Source organism: Melospiza georgiana, chromosome 12, assembly GCF_028018845.1.
Source record: "Melospiza georgiana isolate bMelGeo1 chromosome 12, bMelGeo1.pri, whole genome shotgun sequence".
In the NCBI taxonomy this organism is placed as follows: Eukaryota; Metazoa; Chordata; class Aves; order Passeriformes; family Passerellidae; genus Melospiza; species Melospiza georgiana.
In genome coordinates this window covers 10475246-10494748 of record NC_080441.1, presented here as the reverse complement: position 1 = coordinate 10494748, position 19503 = coordinate 10475246, and the positions used below count along the sequence as shown (strand labels likewise).

Here is a 19503-nt window from a genome sequence, read left to right as displayed (position 1 = left end):
TATGTAGAGGATGCTTGCTTGTGGATGTAATATTTCCCAGACATTGAAAGCCTCACAATGTATAGGCCTCAGAACTTGTGCTGAGTTTTGGCCCATTCACACTTATCATTACAGATGTATTGTAACATTAGGAGCTCCTGCTAAGCCAGGAATTTGTGTAACAACAAACACATTCTTTCCAAGCATAAACCTCTGCTGCTTTGGGAAAAAAGTATATTTTTAGAATAAGAAATTCTTAGCTTTGTACTTTCAAAGACAGAATATCTTCATTTACATTACAAAGGTTAAAATTGTGTAAAATTGATGCTTTTTGAACAATCTTAGCTACTTTGTTATTAATACATTTTATGTGAAGGTAAAACAAATACTCCATTGACTAGGAAACCTGTTTGCTCTTTCCTCTCCACTGTGAATCTGGTGCCACATGGGAGTTCTTCATTTCAATTAATTATCATACTTGAGAATATTTTGTTGTTCAGTGCAATGATGTTTGCTTCCTTTAGCAAGAAGAAATTGTGATATGCTCAGGAACTCACAAATATTTAATTTAATCTTGGAGTTTTCATTAGGATAGGATTTTCTGTAGCTGCACAAGAGGGCTATTTCCATTAATTAGATGGCCACTACCTTATGCCTGTAAGCATGGTCTTTGGGTAATGTAATGTTTATATAAACTTTATTTTGCATGATGTACTAACTTACTACTCTTTGTAACGAACAGAGGAAACCCTTTGCGACAGCTGAGATTTATGGCCTCACTTCTCTGAGTTTTTCTTTTTTGCAAAATTTCAGTTCTCTTTTAAGTAGCACATTTTTGCATGCAGCACCTCAAGTAAGCCATTTGACAAACATGTTAAATATCTTTAAATGGGTTAATCACATTTGAGAAATTGAGCTTGAATTATGTTGGCATGTAATATTGAATATGTAACAGAGGAGAGTGAAAATTCATATTGTACATGTAAATGAATAAAGCACAGAAGGGAGAAGGACATTGAAGAACAGTTTTGAAATATCCATTGATTAGTGATTTTGGTGATAGCTAAAAAATTGTCTAAAACATTTTATGGAAAGACTGACAAAACTGGGCAGGGATGATTTTTATTCTGCTTAGCATACATAGTCTATGAATTGTTGCAAACCCTTTGGTAAATTCATCTTTTTATGTCTTGCCACTTGACAGTGTTCTCTAGTTACAAATACTCTTAGTTCACCAGGTGGAATAGTAATATTGGATGACTGGATGTACTGTGGAAAGTGATAGAATGATCCATGTGGAAATATTGCTTCATTGGGATGAAGAAGAGAGAGAGAAGGTTTTGGATGGGTGGGTTAACCCCTTCCTGCCCTGCTCGGCACGGTGGGTGTGGTACAGGGTGGTTGAATGCAGAGCTCTTACAGAAAGGCACTTTCTGAGCTGCATTTCAGCACTGCTGCTCCCTGAGCAGGCACCTTCACGTGTGACTCACCCACACCTGGTACAGGTGTGCAGGGTACACCCCTGAGCCACAGCAGAAACAATTCCCTTTTCTTTTCTGTGATTTCTGAAGGCAGAATGCAACAAGCTCTTGAAAACGCGTCTAACACCACAGTGTCTTGTGCCTCAGGACGGAGAAACAGAAGAGCTCAGTGCTAGACTGTGTTTGAAAATCAAATTATTTATAAGGAAGATTGAGGACAAATTTTCTCCAGGTTCTTTTAGCATAAATTATTCTGCTGAATTTGATTAGTAATGCTGGCACAATTTCTTTTTGTCTTTCAGCTGTTCTGTATCCCTTTCTCAGTTATGTTCAGATGCACTATTTTCAAGTATTGTTTTGAGAGAGATCATAATCTAGCAGAAGGGGAAATAAAGGCATCTGGATAGACTCTTCTTCAACTAACCATGGCCAAGAAAGTCATTAAAGTAAATTAAAAACCAAACCTAGTTTTCTCACTCTTTACTAAATGCCACAGTTATTCATCTCTGGAAATGGACAAACACAATCTCAGTCAGGCTGTCATTATGAAGAGGAATGGAGAAGTTATAATTTGAATGCTAATCAAATTCTTATTTATTGGTCTCAGCTGTGCTGGTTTGATAGACATGTGCCAAGAAACTTAACAAACATTTTGTCTTCCAAAGAGCGAAGTCTGTGTTTGCTTTCTTCTCTATAAGTGATTTTTAATACACACTATTAATGAGAGACAAAATACAATACAATAAAATGAAAATATTGGTCTTGCTGAGGGCACATCCTCTGGGACAATATTGACATAATGGCTGTATTACATCTTAATAGAAAGATTTGATGGTAAAACTAGCTTGTGATGGAGAGGATTGCAGATTTTTGAAATTTGCCTGAGGTGTCTGATGACAGAAAAAGAATGATTGCAAAGATGAGTAAGACAAAAGTTTAGTAAATTCCTTCAAGATGTGTAAAAATGCTTTGAAATCAGACTGTTTTATTGATTTGTTTTCTGTAGTGGTACTACAAATACTATTAGTAATGGTACTAGTGGTACTACAAATACTAGTTCTGCTGTAAATATCTGAAACCACTGGACAATTATGTGATATTATGTCTTTTACCCTGTTTTGAGATTCCCATGTCTGTCCTGTTTTCCAGTGAAGCTCCTCTCTTTAGCTTTCACTGTGCTTTAACTCAGTCTGTTATTTAGAGGGAGATGGTTTTGACTTTCTTCACATTAAAGGTAGTTGTGATATGTCATTTGGAATGCAACATGTCTTTGAACTGGCAAGTTTGTTAACAAAAAATGGGAGAAATTCCAGGGGCGGAGGGACAGTGATGAGGGCAGTGAATTCCAGTGATGAGGGCAGAGCTGGGGCTGGTTTTAGCCCTGTGCTGTGGTGTTGCTGCCTCTTTCCCTGTCCTGTTCCCCAGCAGAACAGGCTGCTGAAGCCCATACAGACACAAGGCATTAAGGATGGGTTAGCAGAGCAGAGCATTCTGGCAGCTGATGTGGCTTGGCAGCTGGTGTGTGACACGAATCAGAGCTGTTTCCCCCATCTCTGCTGTTGCTGTGCTGCTGCCAGAGCGGGCTGCTCCAACCCTGGGCTCAGCTTTCTTCTGTACACACACATTTACATTGGTGCTCAGCACTCCTGCACCTCAGCAACACCAAGCTCGGTGTGCTGCATAATAAAAATCTCATGTTCATTGCTTTGTGTCCTCTGAGGACAATCCTTGTCCGAGTGCAGAGCCCACACACACAGGCCAGCCAGACCCATGTGCAGCTGAAGCACCATTGCCTGCACATTTTAGGTGTTGATATTGTGTCTCTGAGAGGAGCTGTGTGAGCTAGAACAGCAGGCTAACAACAGTAACACAGGTAGGCTAGGGAAGCTGTGGCTGCCCCATCCCTGAAGGGCTCAGGCTGGTTTGGATGGGGATTTGAGCACTGTGCTCTGCCCATGGCTGGGGATTGAAATGAGCTGATCTTTAAGGTCCCTCCCAGCCATTCTCTGGTTCTGTGATGGTCCTGTGTCTTATATTATGAGATAGTATTAGACAGTTTGTTTAAAGGCTTTACTGATGCTAGCATTCAATGCTTCTAACCCCCCCCTCCGTTGTTAATATAATTGACTTATTTTTTTAAATACTTACTTGCCTTTAGCAAATACATTAAATGACTTTTCTAATGAAACTTTTGCTATCTCAGATCTTGCTGAGGATAGACTGTCTTTTATCTTTGCCTTTCAAGAAATAACCTTACCTTAAAACTTTTCCAGATTCAAAGCATGGATTCAAAGTGGTGAATTCAGGACATGGCCTGTGTATAGGTGGCTTTAATAACTATAAAACAATGCTTACTTTCCTGGGCAAGTCACTTCAGGGAGTTTATGGGTCACCAATACTGGATATTTAGGAGAAAAGACAGCATTGATTTTGTGCCATAGTTGATGTTTGCCTTGCTTTTGGAGCTTTAGCCTAACCCAAGTACAATGAATGAAGGAATTTCATGCCTTTGGTTCAAGTAGGACTTAATGTTAGAGTTTACAAGTGGAGTTTCTTATGCAATATCCCCATTGACTTACACAGAGAAATCAGAATGATTTACAGTCACTGCTGGACTTCAGAATGATTCCCAGAAGTCTGAGCCCAGTAGTACTTCAATAAGCCACTGTAATAAGATATTTTATTGTTATGGCTTTGAATTTCCTGCAGTGTACGGTAATTCAGATATAAAATAATTAGAGGCAATTAAAGACCATTACAGTAAGGATTACTTTGTGCTAATGACAGACTGTTTGACTGGAGGAAAAATACTTCTAAAGTCATTCAGGGAACATGATACCTCCTGAAGGTGGGAAAAGGAGCATGTCTGAGATTTGAGTGGGAAGAAGCCTAAATAAATGAGGACTTTTTCTTTTACCATGCTCTCATTTTCTTTAAGCATCCCCCAAATTCCAATAAATCTAATAATTAAACATTTTGTTCATTAAAGATATTCATTAAACTGCAACAGTAATGTACAACTTCATGAGAGGGTATTTCTCAAAACATAAGAGGAAAAGATACAATATTTTGTGTTTAGCTGCTGATTTTTGGTAGAAGGGTTTTATTAAATGTATTAAAATCAATAATGCTAATTTTCCAACTCTGTCAGCAAAATGCTTTTAGTAAAATAGATATTTTATTTATTTTTAAATCAAATTCAGCAACCCTCAAGAGTCTGTCAGGAGAGAAGAAGTCATTCAGCTTAGACTACTTGAAAAATACATATCACAGATGTTGTAAGTCTTGAATACTTAAGATTACAATAGACATTTCTAATTGACAGTATCTTTGAAAAAAACCACATTATATTTGTGATGTGATATCTGCCCTTGCGTGGAAGAAACACACTAAAATTCTGAAATTCTAAAGTACCCTCTGTACTACAATATTCTCCAAAAGCAGAGCAGGACACAAGAGCTGACTAAACAGAGAGGTTTGTTATAAATATAATGAACTGTTATTTTAGTTTCTGCACAGCTGAAAAAATCTTGCCTGCTGAGTTACAGAAGTCCTGCACATCTAACAATAGTAGAACATACTTGATAGAATTGCCCAACTGCTGCTTCTTCCTCAAGAGCCCCCAAAAATACAGATTGTGCCCAGAATCTGAAAGTTTCCTTTCAGTCCACTTCAAATTCTTATTGTGGTCACTGCACTGTTTGTATTCTTGCCTCTTTCTTATTTGAAGAGAAGCTTGTATAGAAATAAAAAGCCATGAAGAAAAGTGAAATGGGTAAAAATTTCTTTAGGTACAGCTGTGCGTGTAAGATATTCCATGTCAGGCATCTGTCCTTCCGAGATCCACGGCTCTGTCACAGCAGATTACTCCGCAAGAAACCACTCATGAAGTTCTCCAAATAAGTGATTTTCTCCTTCATAGTAAACATGAAAATAAATGGTTTTACAAATATCCAGCAGGAGAGTTGTACGAATGGTAGTGCATCCAACTGCTTTAATGCACCACCATTGAAAAGAATTCCGTTTCACCAAGCTGAGTGCAAACAGTATTGCCAGATCCTCACCTACAGTGATGCTGGAGGAAAATACAGCTTTTAACACATAAACATTGGAAACTAAGGAAAATATTTGTGAGTCCACGAAGAATGAAAATGTTAATGTAGTTTTTATGTGAAGCATAAAGACAAGCTTATAACTTAAATATCGCTCTTTATGTGAAAATAAGCAATTTTGTGTGTGATTTCTTTCTAACTGTCTTAAAATTAGTGATTATTTCTCCTCTGAGAAGTTTTTAAATAAAAAATTATAAAATTTAATCCCTGGAAATGGGGATTAGTTGCAAATTTTAGCAATATTTGTGAAGAGAACTTTAGTATGAAATGCTCTCTGGGATCTTTTTACAACCTCAAAAGTAAGAACTCTAATTTCCAGTGCTGTCTGTTATATGAATGGCTGACTCCTAAGGAATAAAATCCTTGCTGCATCCGTATTTTCTAAACTGAAAGACCTTGACAGAGAGTGGTAAATTTATAACCTTACAGAAACTAGAATTTAGGGTGTAGTAATGTGAATCATCCAGTGCAAGAAATGTTACTAAAGTTGTAAATATAAGTAAGAAAGTTGTGTGCATTAGAAACATAAAGTAATTGAGAATATTTCCTAGAGTTCTCAGTAATGCTCCATTTATTTAATTTTGTGCACTACTGCAGAAGTTATGCCTGCTGCAAAGTCCTGTACACCCTCATGTCTATTCAGAATTTACCATGATCTCCTGGAAAGGAACAAGAGTCACTATTTAAGGATCTAAGCATAGTAAAACTTACACTGAGGTGAAAAGAATCAGTTTTTTCTAGTTGTACAGATGAAAGGAAGTGAAGCATTATCTTATTGAGTTAAAAGGCAGCATGTGTAAACCATTTGAATTGCCACTGTGTCAACCACAAAAGCTCTGTCTTTAGATCATGGTATCACTATCCTATTCCTGCAGTGATTCTTCAGGCAATCACTGTTCTCAGAAAATCCTTCTCTTATTTTTTCATGGGTCTGGAAGCTGATTTTTTTCCCTTTAGCTGAAGAAATGGGAATTGGAAACAAATACTTCATTCACTGTTGTTCCAGGCAAGAACATGAGTGCTTATCACTATAATCACAGCGAAGAAGAGACTAAAAAAGATGAAGGAATCTCTTTAAATCTGATAAACTTAATATCTCCAATTAGATTTTGACTAACTTTGTTTATTGCAAAAGAAATTCTGTTTTTCTTTACTCTTTATTAATTTCATAAGGGGAAAGTCTCTTTTAAAATAACAGATTTTTTAAAATAATAATCAAATATCATAATGCTGTGTTTGCTTAGTTAATTTTATCCTATTTGTATTAGCATCCTTTCTATATTAGATTGCTTTACAGTGTTCAAAGCAAGGGAAAATAAGCTTTAAAAAACCCATTCTTAAATTGATAACTGCAGGGTCTCTAGTGAATCTCTCCAGGTCCTTCTGGCTTACACTTGATTTGCTTTAATAAGGGTTATGGGGAATGAAAAACTATTGAAACTGCGTTTTAAAATGCCTGGCAACAGACAGGTAGAAAAGAGTTAGAATGACTATTTTTCATTACTGAGGGCCCCTGAGGACTGCACTGGGAAGAATCCTGTCTGGCCCAGATAAGAGTCTCCCAGCAGTTTAATGTGCCTATCAGCTGTGCTCAGCAGCCCGGAATCGTCGCACTGCAGCTATTGGATAGCTCCACACCATATGCTCAGAAGGATGGGAAATGTGGGCTGTGTTGCACTTCCAAAGAATGATGATGAAGAGCATTAATATGCTGATGAAGGAGGAAAAGAAAAATAGTGAGAGTGAAATTTTGAACAGGCAAACCCACCTGTTAGTGAGCCTGGCAGATATTCTGTACTGACTCCTCTATTTCATGTGTAAGTTTGAGTTCCCATAAAACTAAAGTTATTGGGATCTTCCTTTCTCTTCCTCTACCAATGTGTTCTCTCTTTTGGTTTTTAGACAGAAAAGAGTTAAATCATCAGAATCCAAGGATTCATTGCATCTTTTGTTGACATTTTATCCAGCTGGCAGCCAGGAAATTATTTGTGTGCATTTGAGTCTAGTTACTGTACAGCAGCTGAGTGATGGACCAAGTATGGCTTCATTCATATTAAATAACACATTGGGAGCTTGAAGGAGGAGTGGGAATGAGGGTTCTGAGAAAATGGGAGAGCAGTAAGAAAATGCATTTTCATATAGGAAATGCATTTTCATTTTGTCATTTCTGAAACAATCACGGTGACATCATCACATAACATACAGAGAGTGGATGAAAAAATGAAAAACAGGTCACAAGGAGCTGATCTTGTAGCCAGCTTTTTCTGGGTGCCTCATCCAGTGGTCTTTAATACACAGAACTGTAAAGCAAGTTAGGAGTTGGTATAAGCTGATGAAATTCTAGCAACTTCTGTATTTACCATGGACAATATTCATATCTCTCCAATTTTTGATGACTTCTACTAACCTGTATACAGGAGTAGAAAGGGAATGTGAGAAGAATTACAGAGTAGGGTGTTAAAAACAACAGGAAAAAAACATCAAGAAATGGTTGCACGAATAAGATCTTTTAATCAATAAAAACAAACATGGCCTGGGAGGAAACAGGGAATTTCAAGTAACCCAAAAAAAATTTTTTAGTTAATGCTAGCCATACAAATGCCTTAAAGATATGCATGTATTTAATGATCTTCTCTGATATCATTACAGCAATAATTTTTCATAACATAGACACAGATGCACTAAATTTGCCAGGATTGTGAGGTATAATGGCTTGTACAGTGTGCTTTTCTAAAGAGCACTGAAATCAAATTCACAGATTCAGACAGCTTTGAAGAACTGAGTTGTCTGCAGGCTGAATAGATGTCTTAGTTTGGGAGGATGCTCTCATTTTCCTTTGTCACTGTAACAAAAGTCACTGATTAACAATGCATTCAACTGTTATGAGATAAATGACAGGGCTTTTCACATTTCTTCTTTTTTATGTCATCCTTTTGGCTTTCTGATTACTCATGAATTTTTCTTAGTACTTTCCCTCTATTCCCAAATAAAAATGAAGGATAGATATTATGTTTCAGTCCCTAGGAGGTTAAGTTCCAGCCTAGTGGAACTAAATGAATATTTGTTCTGATTGTCTAGAGAAGAATGCAGATTATAATTTTTGAAATATAACCTCTTAACATGAGATTATCTAAAAGTAGTGCCTCCCTCTGATTTATGATTATTAGGATTTTGTTATGGTTTGTAAAGAAGGTATCAAATTGCTGATTCAGGATCAATAGCTTTTACCAAAAGCCTGCAAAAGATTAAATGTAATGCATTTTGACTTTGGTTTTCTTCCTCTTCTGAACTGTCTTTGTACTGTTCAAGACAGTCAAATGTGTCTGTTCTGTTTATTAAAATTTGCAGTACTGTTGATAGGCCCTAGTTAACTTTAGTGATCTGCTGGATATGGTGGGTTTGTTTTTATGGATTTTTACCAGCTTTTTACCATAACTGTTCTGTATTGCACTGGGGATCATCTATCCAGGGAGGTGGTGGAATCACAGTCCCTGGATGTGTTTACAAAAAGGCTGGATGTGGCACTCAGTGCCATGGTTTAGTTGATGAGGAGGTGTTAGGTTAGGTCATAGGTTGGACTAGATGATCCTGAAGGTCTTTTCCAAGCCAGTTCATTCTGTGGTTCTGTGTGAGTACATTGTTCCCATCAATGTCACGGAGGAAATATTTGTCTTTCCCATTTCATGTTTTCTTCAGTTTATGAGAGTATATTTTCAATTTGTATGAGGGGAAGGTGTCAATAATTGTGAGTGACAGGTATGGATATCAAACAGTAGAGCATTTCACCTCAGACAGTTTTGAAAAATAAACATGAAAAAGTAGCTTTTGTGTCTTTAACTTATTCAATAGTGTTTACTTTCTTACTTGATTCCTTCCTTTCAGTTTTTTTCAGTTCTCCAAATTGAAGTTTACTCTTGCATTCTCTCTGCTATGCTAGCAAATTTCAATTTCAAAGCAGTGAACAAACCAATTTAATAATTTCTATAGGATGGAATCACCTGCCTTTCATGACCTGTACTTTCCAACATCTTTCTGTCCCATCAGTTACCTCTCAGAGAAGTGAAATATCTAGTTTGAACAAGTCAGATGTTTCACCACTCAGCATGTGTTTCTTTTCCATACCGGAGCTGGTACATATTAATGAATGTGCAATTCCAGGGTGAAGTTCTCAGAATCTCTTCCCCACGATGGGGAACCCACTGTGTCATTTTGAGGTTGCAGTGTGCTGCTTGGTGCTCACTTCCACAGAATCCCTTGGGGTTGGATTTGATAGACAAGTGATATTATGTAAAAAGTCCTGGACTTTAGTCTGTGTTTGACCATGCAACTTGTAGTAAATTTTCTCACGTTTCTTGGCACTTGTTCATTACATTCGTAAATTCTTGCCTTTATCTGGAGCAAACACAAGTGTTATACTTGCTGTAGTTATTTTTTTAGGACAGAAGAGTGTGAAACTGGCTAATAAATGGAAACTGTGCAGGTACCTTGTGTGCTGAAAGCTTTTTCTGGAGAAATGATTAAATACATTGAATTCCACATCTGATCAATATAAAAAGTATTCTGGCTGTTGCTGGACCCAGCAAATATTTTCATCAGATTTGGCTTCAATCTTTAGTGAGACATGTTTACAGAACCAATTTCTAAATGCTTCTCTTATCAAAGGAAGTTTTTATTATTTTTGATAAAAAATTACTATCTCCTGAACTGCATTATTTAAAATTGAAATAGCAAGCTATTTTCTTTCAGCTCCTTTGAAAACTCCCTAGGAACTTTTCCTTGAATAAAACATATTCTCTTTGATTCCAACAGGCCTGCTTTCCGCACTTAATGAAGCATCTTTGTAACACAACAGGTTTTAATTCTTTTTCCATTATCAACCTCACTCTAATTCCACCAGAGCTTCCTATGTGAGCAAATCCTTTGTTCACAATGTAGCTTTCTCTCAAACAAAGAAGCTGAACCAGAATTTCTGAATTTATGGCACACTTGTTAAAAAGCCAGCTGCACTGCATAGCCCCAGGTAACAGCTAGTGAGCAGGATTCAGGTACCAGACACTCACATGGCCACGTGTGTGGGATCCCTTAGGGGCTGCATCCATGCTTTCCTGTTCAGCTGAGCCAGAGCTGCCTCTAAATCTGGGGCCAAGAGCAGCAGAAGGACCTTCATCCCCTCTGAGTTACAGATTAGCTCATTACGCTCCCCCTGTGCCCTGCACAGCTGCAGCAGTGACAATGGGGCTGCAGAAAGGCAGGGAAACAGCAGTTCAAGGCACCTGCTCTGTTCCAATCAAAACTTCCAGATGTCAATGCTTGTTCTCTTTTGGTTCAAAATCAATCTGTTTGGATCTTAAAATTGCAGCATTCTGCTCTCCTTGCCCCTCAGCTCCTATTTCTTCTTGCTGCCTGTATCTCATTGCAGTAGTCCACCTTCTGGAGCACTTTCTCTGACTTGTGAATTTACAGGGAATGTGGCCTGGCAAGAGACCAGTCGTGCCTTTCTGCCAGTTCCTCCTTCAGCTTTATTTCATCAGAGTCAGAAGTAAGTGTGATTACAGTAAGTGCAGTTATTGATATATTTTCTTCATTTTTGAGATTGGACTGTCTAATTTAGCAGCTTTTGAAGTGTGTTGCTAGCTCAGATGGGAAACATTTTATAGAAGGGATGAGATTTTTATTTGAAGGTGCCAATGAAATAACAAATACATAAACAAAATTCTAACTCTTCTTATTTCAAGGTGGTTCATTATTTATCGAGAGAATTGAAAGACTGCAACAGTCCATACTAGAGCTTTATGTTTGTTTGTTTTGATGTTACTGCATGTCTGTCTAGGTTAGGGTTACTTTGTGAGGGTGAAATGAGACACTAAAAGAATTGGTGGACTATACTGGTTTTTTTTCCTTCATAAAAAGAGTGGCAGGTAGTGTCTTTCCTCCATTTACTCAATTTTTATATTAGATGACTTTTTACATTTTCTTTCTACACGTAGACAGGAGGGATTGAGGCCAACAGTGTGACCAGAACATTATTTTTCAGTGATATGGATTTCTCAATCATTCTAATTTGGGAATGAGAACTATCAGAGCAGCAGTTTAGTTCCTGCACTCAAAAGGTACAGAATTACCCATCTGTCCACTGAGTTATGCAAAGGTGGCATTTTAGGACAGACACCTGTTTGCTTTGCACTAATGTTGTTCCTATTCTTTATTTTGAATGCAGAGTCATATCTATTTAGATAAAATTTGTGAGGAAAACAAGGCCTCAGGGAAAGATCACTGTGATAGGCATCAACAGAGTGCTAAATATATGGAAGGTTTTTTGCAAGGTGCAGTGAAAAGTTGCATTGGTCTATTGCCTACTCTTCTCCTCCCCATTCTAGCTGCTTACACACTTTCTTCCTTCAGGAGATAAGCAGGGTACTTCTGCTTAGTCTGAACTGCTTATTCACTTAAATAATTTGGTCAGTGCTAAATCAAACTGAGTGCGTAAGTTCTGCATCCAAATATCAAATTACCAATTATCAAATATCCCATTGCCAACCTTTCATCCATTTTTTCACCTGCTTGACCAAATATGAGACAGGGAGGTATTCCCAATGTCTGACAAAGTGGGGAATGGAATGGGTCTCCTTAGGCTTTGCCAAACAGCTCTGTGAAATGTTCATGTAACTGTGTGGGGCAGCATGGGGCAGAAGGGGAGTGCAGGCATTATCAAAGACCAACTTGCTTTGGCATATTTGGTATTGTTTGAAAAACATTTTCCCCTCACAAATAAAAAATAAATTGCATATGGATGAGGGGTTCTATTGCACTGTTGATGGTTTATATTATGGTGTACACATTCTTTCTTTACTCTGCTCACCACTGCCTGATAGGAGTGTATTAAGCGAAGTGACTTTGTTTTGTCTTTGTTTCTCAGAGATACAATGACTATGATAGAGCTTATTTGTTTCTAGATAACATTGTGTTTATATGTTTGATATGAAAGTCAGTATGTGCTCTGCTCTTGGAACAAAAGGAAAAGAGATTTGTCTCCCCAGGCTGAGATTGAGTTCCTCAGCCTCTGGAGCACCCTGAGAGTACTTTGGGAGATATTTACCCTAAAGAAGATCTTGTAGTGTAAGAGGAGCAAACTCATCATTAGGCTTCATCCTTATCAAATTTCCTGAGTCCAAGCCATCAGACACTGATAGCTAGGACTGTGTGGAACTTCCATGTTATCTACTCAATATCTGTGAGAAGTGGCTTTAGATGGAAAGGTCTTGTGTGTTTCTCTGCATCAGTGTTATTGAGGAAGGACAGCGAGACATTTTGAACAGCTGGAGAGTAAAAGCCGTGGGAACAAAAGTTTTATTTTTGACCTGATCACCAGTGGGTGAAATGAAGTTGTTCAATTAATCCTTACTAATTTGGTCTATGCTTAATTTGGTGTCCCTCATTTGTCTGCTGACATCAGAGATGGAGCACTCTGTTACATGTGCACTCACCACTGTGCCACCACCTGGGTAGGCAGACATGCACACCCTTAAGCAAAGATAATTTGGGGTGATAGTTTTGGTTGGTTGTGTTTGGGGGTTTTTGTTTGTTTTTAATGCTTTTAGTGAGGGTTTGGATTTTTTTCCCCTCCACAGATCCTGACCTATTGATTTTTGAGTAATAATGATGAAAACAGTTGTGATTACCTTGTTTAATAGAAGATGCCTGTTGTATAGCACCTTACATTATTCAGTCCAACCTCCAGCTGAAAGGACAAGCTTAAAAATAGCATACCTCAGGTTCTGCTAATTTTGTTTAAAAGAGAAACAAATGAGTCAGCAATATTTCTTTACAACTCAAAAATCTAAATATTATTGTCTGCCTTGAAATTAAGTATCCTGTTGTGCATTTACCCTAAAGTGTATTTGAAAACGTTCCTTATATAACTCATGTAAATACCAAAGCATGATAAAGTGTGGTTTCAAACATAAATATGGTCTTAAAAGTTCCTAGTTTAGGTCACCTTAGCCAGACAAACACTGTCTTTATGGTAATGTCACTCTTTAGATGAAGCTTAAGACTGTAGGTAGGAACACAACATGTGTGAAATGATCAAACACATAGCTTACACTGCAAAACAGCATAAAACCCAAAAGGTATTTTTAAATCCTCTTGCACAGGGATTTCTGAATGTAATTCCATATCTTCTCACTGAGATAAAAATATTCTCTGTGGATTACTCTAATTAAGCTATATTAGACACAGCTTAAATCTATTTTGAAAATATGTTTAATTTTAATAAATATCACATTAAATTTCCAGATGTGTTTTTGTGTCTAGAATCAAATACAGCTTGCTCAGCTTGGTTGAGGGTTCAGCAGCCTGGTAATTTTCCATTCCATGTCCTGGAGTTTTTTGTAGGTTCTGTTTGCTGAAATATTTAAGTAGCAGACTAGAGGAGATAAAGGCCAAATATTGAAAAGCTGTAGAGCATTGAGATAAAATTCAGTAAAAAATGTCCAAGATAGCATAATTTAGACACCCCACTGCAGAAAGAAATATTCTTTATTCCAGCACAACGCTGACATTTTTGTCACGAACATTTATTCTTTCAATGGGAAAGGCTCAATATGTAATATCATGACTTTTTTAAGCTGCTTGAACATTGTCAGGCCAATTGGCAGCGGTTGCTGGGCCGGGACACCTGTGGCTGCCTTCAGTCTCCAGCAGTGCAGGCCTTGAGGCTGGGCGCGGGTGAGGCAGGGCTGGCGGGGATGAGCCGGCACCCCCCAAAGGAGTGAGTGCCTCAGAGGCGCTGTGTCCTGGGGACTCTGGGCTGGCTCTGGGGCCTGGTGCCCATCTGGGCATGGAGCAGCTCCAGCCGGGTCCTGCAGCTTCACCCAGGAGGGGTTTGGCTCTCCTGCCCTCGGGGTAACAGCGCTGGGAGCCGCAAACCTGGCTGGGCCCTTGTTCCCAGCCCAGCCTGAAGGCTTCTGTTCTGAACAGAGGAAAATTGAACCTTTTTGTGTTCTGCGACAGACATTCCATGTGCACAGAGAAAACTGTGTTGTGCAGGGTTTAGCCCCTGGAGCTGAGAAGTTGCAATAATTAGTTTTCTGGTTTGTTTTATTGAATTTCTAATTCAATTTAAAATAGGGGCAAGAGGTATTTTGGGGGCACTTTCCTGTGACAGCTTTGCTTCTAAGGTCAAGAGCCATATTAGAGATGTAGGACAGTCAGAAGGGGAACAAAATTGAGAGTCCACAAGTGAGACAATATAATGGAGGAAGAAAATTACTGTGTGCTCTTCTTGCCTGTAGTTAAAATATTGAGTACAGAAATACATCACATATATGTGTTTTTCTCCTCATTTTTTTTCAAGGCACTATAATCTGAATGGTTTAGCATATTTAAGCTTTAAGTTGATATAGTTTAAATTTTGAGATTGAAGTTACCACTAATTGAGTTGCCAAAACCTTACACTGACCTTCCCCTGAGTGACACAGAGCTTTTAGTGGGACTCAAGATAACACTTAGAAATGCAGAAAGAGTATAATTTGCTATAATATATTTCTATATGGAATCAAAAACTTTCACCTGCCATCTGGTGGAAAAAAATTGAAAAGCTACAATATGTGAACCTCCTAACTAAGGACACCTGTTTTCTACTTGCTGTTAGTATAGAAATATGCAGTGCTATTTATATTTAAAGAAGATTTTACATTTACTTTCCTGACTTCTTTTCCATGTATGCTACAAGAATAAGAATTTTTTGGTCCCTTTTTTCTTCCATCAGTAGGGCAAAAGAGTAATTGGGTTCACCAGATCTTCATATTTGCTTGAATATAAACCATCTACCCTTCATGGTCAGAGCATGCTTGTAGGAAATAAAACAAGGCAGATATGATAGGAAAACATAAAAATGTATTGATCAAACCCTCTGGGAGGTTGGGTTGTACAGTAATATTCAATCACGTGTCACCTGCAGTACACCAAATAAGTTTTAAAGGCTTTTAATATTCCATATCACAAAATAAATCACAGAGGAAATCACTGGCAGCAGCAGTTCTCTCTTAATCAGGAATATTGCTATAATGAGCACTATATTCTTCCATTAGAATTATGGTTTCAAAAATAGGGTAGGAAAAAGTTCTTAACTTTGCTCTTAGGAGAAAATTTTCACTTAAGGCTGGGACAACCAGTGTGTACTTAAGTTTAAGTGTGCATTTCAGTAAGAAACAAGCAGCTGCAAGCTTTTAATTGTGCTAGTCCCCCAGCAGGGACAGCAGGGTTTTGTACATTTGAGCCAGGTTCTCTTTGGCTACTTGTGCTAGTAAATGCTCCAGTTAAGCAAGAAATTCTACTTTGCTGCTGGACTAGTGAAAACAAGCAATAAAGCGTGAGATGAACCTACATGTTTTTACTAGGATCTGTAGCTCTGACAACTTTGAGAATAAAATTCCTTTTACTACAAACTGAGGAAATTAACTCTGAATATCTTAGAGACACCAGATGTGAATCAGCATGAAATTTTTCACCCATTTCAGTAGGCCAGCCTCTTTATAATCTAAAATAACTACAGTGGCAGCATTTAATTAGGGTTTATCCATAATTACGAATAAAAAACAATGTTGAATTTATGGGGTGTTAACTACCCATGTTAAATTGTTATGTGGAAAAAATCTGAAGCTGATTAGGTATCACTTGTAAAGACTTTTCTTTTGGGCACTAGATTGTCCACATGGGAGCTCAGCAGGAGTACCAAACTCATGCTAGATACACAATCTACCCAAAAGTTCTCTGAAGAAAAAGTGTCTCCCTATGAGCTTTTGGCCTTCAGAAGGTATTTAGACAGAGCTATTCCATCTCCTCTGAGAGAGGGAAATGTCCACAGTCTATATTGATCTCAATGCTTGTGTAAAGATTTTATTCTTTAAGGCTGTGGTGTAGTTCTAGGCAATATTAAAAAGTCAGGGAGTTTTACCTGCCCCTTAGGTTTTGTTCTAGTACACAGGGGATTCATTTTGGAGGATATAGTAGGTCTTAAGCTTGTCAGTCTGCACTATTTATTAAACCATTAAACTGTTTTCAAGTTGTTTAATAAATAAATGATGACATTTTAAAATGTCAGCAGGAGTCCATGAAATCTTGCAGACTCAGAAATTATGTAAGATCTAAACATGCTTGGTTCTGATTTGTCCAACACAGAAGTGAGGTGCCTGTGCACCTTTTGAAGCTGCAGGTTAAAGATCCAGGACTGGCCCTAGTTACTTTTTGTGTAGTTTAATTTTTCTTGCACTGTATCTCATTATTTCAAATAATCTCACATCAGTCATTGCAAACACATTAACAGGAAAAAAATCCAACAAGAAAAATATCCCTAAACCAGCAAAGACCAGTGATAGGAAATGTAACCAGGTTAATTCAGCAGATTTATAGAGGCAAATAATGCCTGAGCTTGGAAATGGATTTGTCTTTGTATTGCTCCCAAAACAATGGAAACTTAATAGAAGTTTGTAGAATCCATTCTTCTCCTCCTTCAACCTGTTAGAGTCTGATGCTGTAAATTGCTAATCTAAATATTTGGCTTTTCCAAAGATCACTGCCTTTTACTTGAAAGGGATTATCCATTTATTGTTTTTTTGGTTGGCTTTAGGCATCAGGATGACTTCAGGGTGCAAGTTATCTGTGCTGTATAACAGTTCCTCCCTTGCAGTGAGCTTTCATATTTAGGAAAGGTTTCACAGAGACTTGCTGCTGTCCATAATGTTGTTACCACTTCTGTCTCCAGGCCCATTGAATAGACATTAATTTGTAACATTTTTTCACAGCTGGTATCTTGCAATGTGTTTTTTCTCATTAAATATAGTATAAAAATGAAACATCAAAATGCTATAATGTGTTTTTCACTGAACTCTTTTGTTGTCTGTATGAGCATGCCGGTCTTGTGCATTTAAATAATTAATTTTCTTTTTCAATATCTAGTGATGATATTCTTTGCAGCTGATATTTCCACATGAAAATTCAATTATTTTTGTAGCTCTGAAAGATGTGGGGTGCATAACAACTTTGATAATTAACCCAGTGTTTTGCAGTATATTGAAAGTGATGTTTAAGGATTACAATTGAATTGCTTTTTGTTGCAGTCTTTGTTTGCAATCTTACAGCTGACTGGCATTCTTTTTGTTTGTTTGGTTATTGTTTTTGCTAGAGGTCCTGAAGAGTCTTGACTATAATGCCAGTTTTCCATACCTGAACAACAAGGTTTTGGTGTAGTCCAAGTTTTGCTAAAGTAATTAATGAATGTGCAGGGTGTAAATGCTAAATAGCATAATTATAATATTAAATAAATATTTAGTACAGGAAATGGCACAAAAAAAAACTAGGTTTGCCATACCTTCATGAAACTTACCTGCTCCTATGTTTTTGGCTCTCAAATAAGTGAGCATTGCTGAAGAATTATTTTTTTTTCCTTTGTGCTGAGGAAAATTGAACAAAAGACCAGAAGCTTTTGATTTTCCCACTGAAATCTTAGTTCAAGAGGATCAGTGTGGTTTACAAGATACTAAACTTGTTTCAGCAGGTATTTTCCCCCCATAACTGTTCAGGTAAATGTTACTGCCAGTTCATACTTAGGAACCTTGCACAAACAAGACCTCCTGTATCTTTATGAGAGAAATCTGCTTTATTTCTTTTGTGGTGCAAGCTGAGAAGTTGGACAGAGTTTAATTGTTTTGCTGAGGACAATGGAAAGGCAGGAGGAGCCAGGCTTGGAAACAGTTCAGGTGAACAATTAATATCAGTGATGAGCTCTTCAAGGGCTGCTTGTGGCCAGGGTTTCCCTCCAGGGCTGGGGGCTGCTCCTGCCTCCCTGAGCAGAGGGCAAGGACAGGTGCTCATTGCCTTGGCAGCTGAAATGCAATTCCATTGTTATTCCTGCAGGGCTGTGAGAGGACCTTCCATTTGCCACTGTCAGGTGGAGGCATTTCTCCACCTCTGAAATAAAATTTGCAAAGGATATTTGAAGTGAACCAGTTATATGAAATTTATTAGTGCAAGCCAAAGCCGCCTTTCCCCAATTTGTCATTTTCCTTTGACATAAACCCATAGCCTATGCAGATTCCAACTTGCTTACAATTCAGGTAACTTCTACAATGGAAGAATAAGCTTCTTAACAAGATTGAATTTGCTATTGTGCAAGTTGCAAGCTGAACAAACAGAGATTGGGCAAATTTCTGCTCATTCATGTGCCTCTTTTAAAAAACAAATACCAGTTTAATATAAATGGAAATGAGAGCAATGTTAGTGTGGACATAAATCTTGATCTATTGTAACCTAATAATGAAAGCCACTCTTTCAGAGTCTAGATAAATGAAATAAAGTCATAGGGTGCTTTGGGTTTTTTTAATAAGAATAAGAAACATCACTTTTAACTTAGATTTGTCTCCTTTTATTTGCTCACTGTGATTTCAGACAAAGCCATTATTTATGGAAAACCAGTTGTTTGTCTCAAAGGAAAAGCAGGTCATCCTATTCTACATAATGTGTAATTGTTTCTGGTAAAAGATAGAAATAATGTGGCCAGATATTTGAAAAGAAAGTTTCCTGGCTGACTTCATAAACTTTAATATTTATATAACCTTTAAGCAGTCAAGAGACTATGCCTAATGACAGTCAACTAACAGCTTGACCTTTATTGAATGGAAGAATGGTAGCACACTTACAGGAGTTTCATTTCAACAGCAACCTAACGTTGAATTTCTTTGGGCTATTAATGTACAGTGAGCACACTGAAATTCATCTGGAGCCTGGAAATGTATTATTTCCATTAAATAAGTCCTGCACAACTGAATAATAGAGGATTTAAAAAGCAGTCACCTTCAGATTCTGTAATTCTATTTTGATGATCTTGTTGCAAATTAAATGTGAAATATCTCAACTTCCTAAAAATATTAGAA

The 19503-nt window shown here is 37.6% G+C and overlaps 1 protein-coding gene across 4 annotated transcripts in view; it reads left to right on the top strand.

The window, feature by feature from the left end:
• Nucleotides 1-19503, top strand: part of TENM1 (teneurin transmembrane protein 1) — a 769900-nt gene that overhangs the window by 203735 nt on the left and 546662 nt on the right. The gene's annotated exons all lie outside the window — the stretch shown is intronic.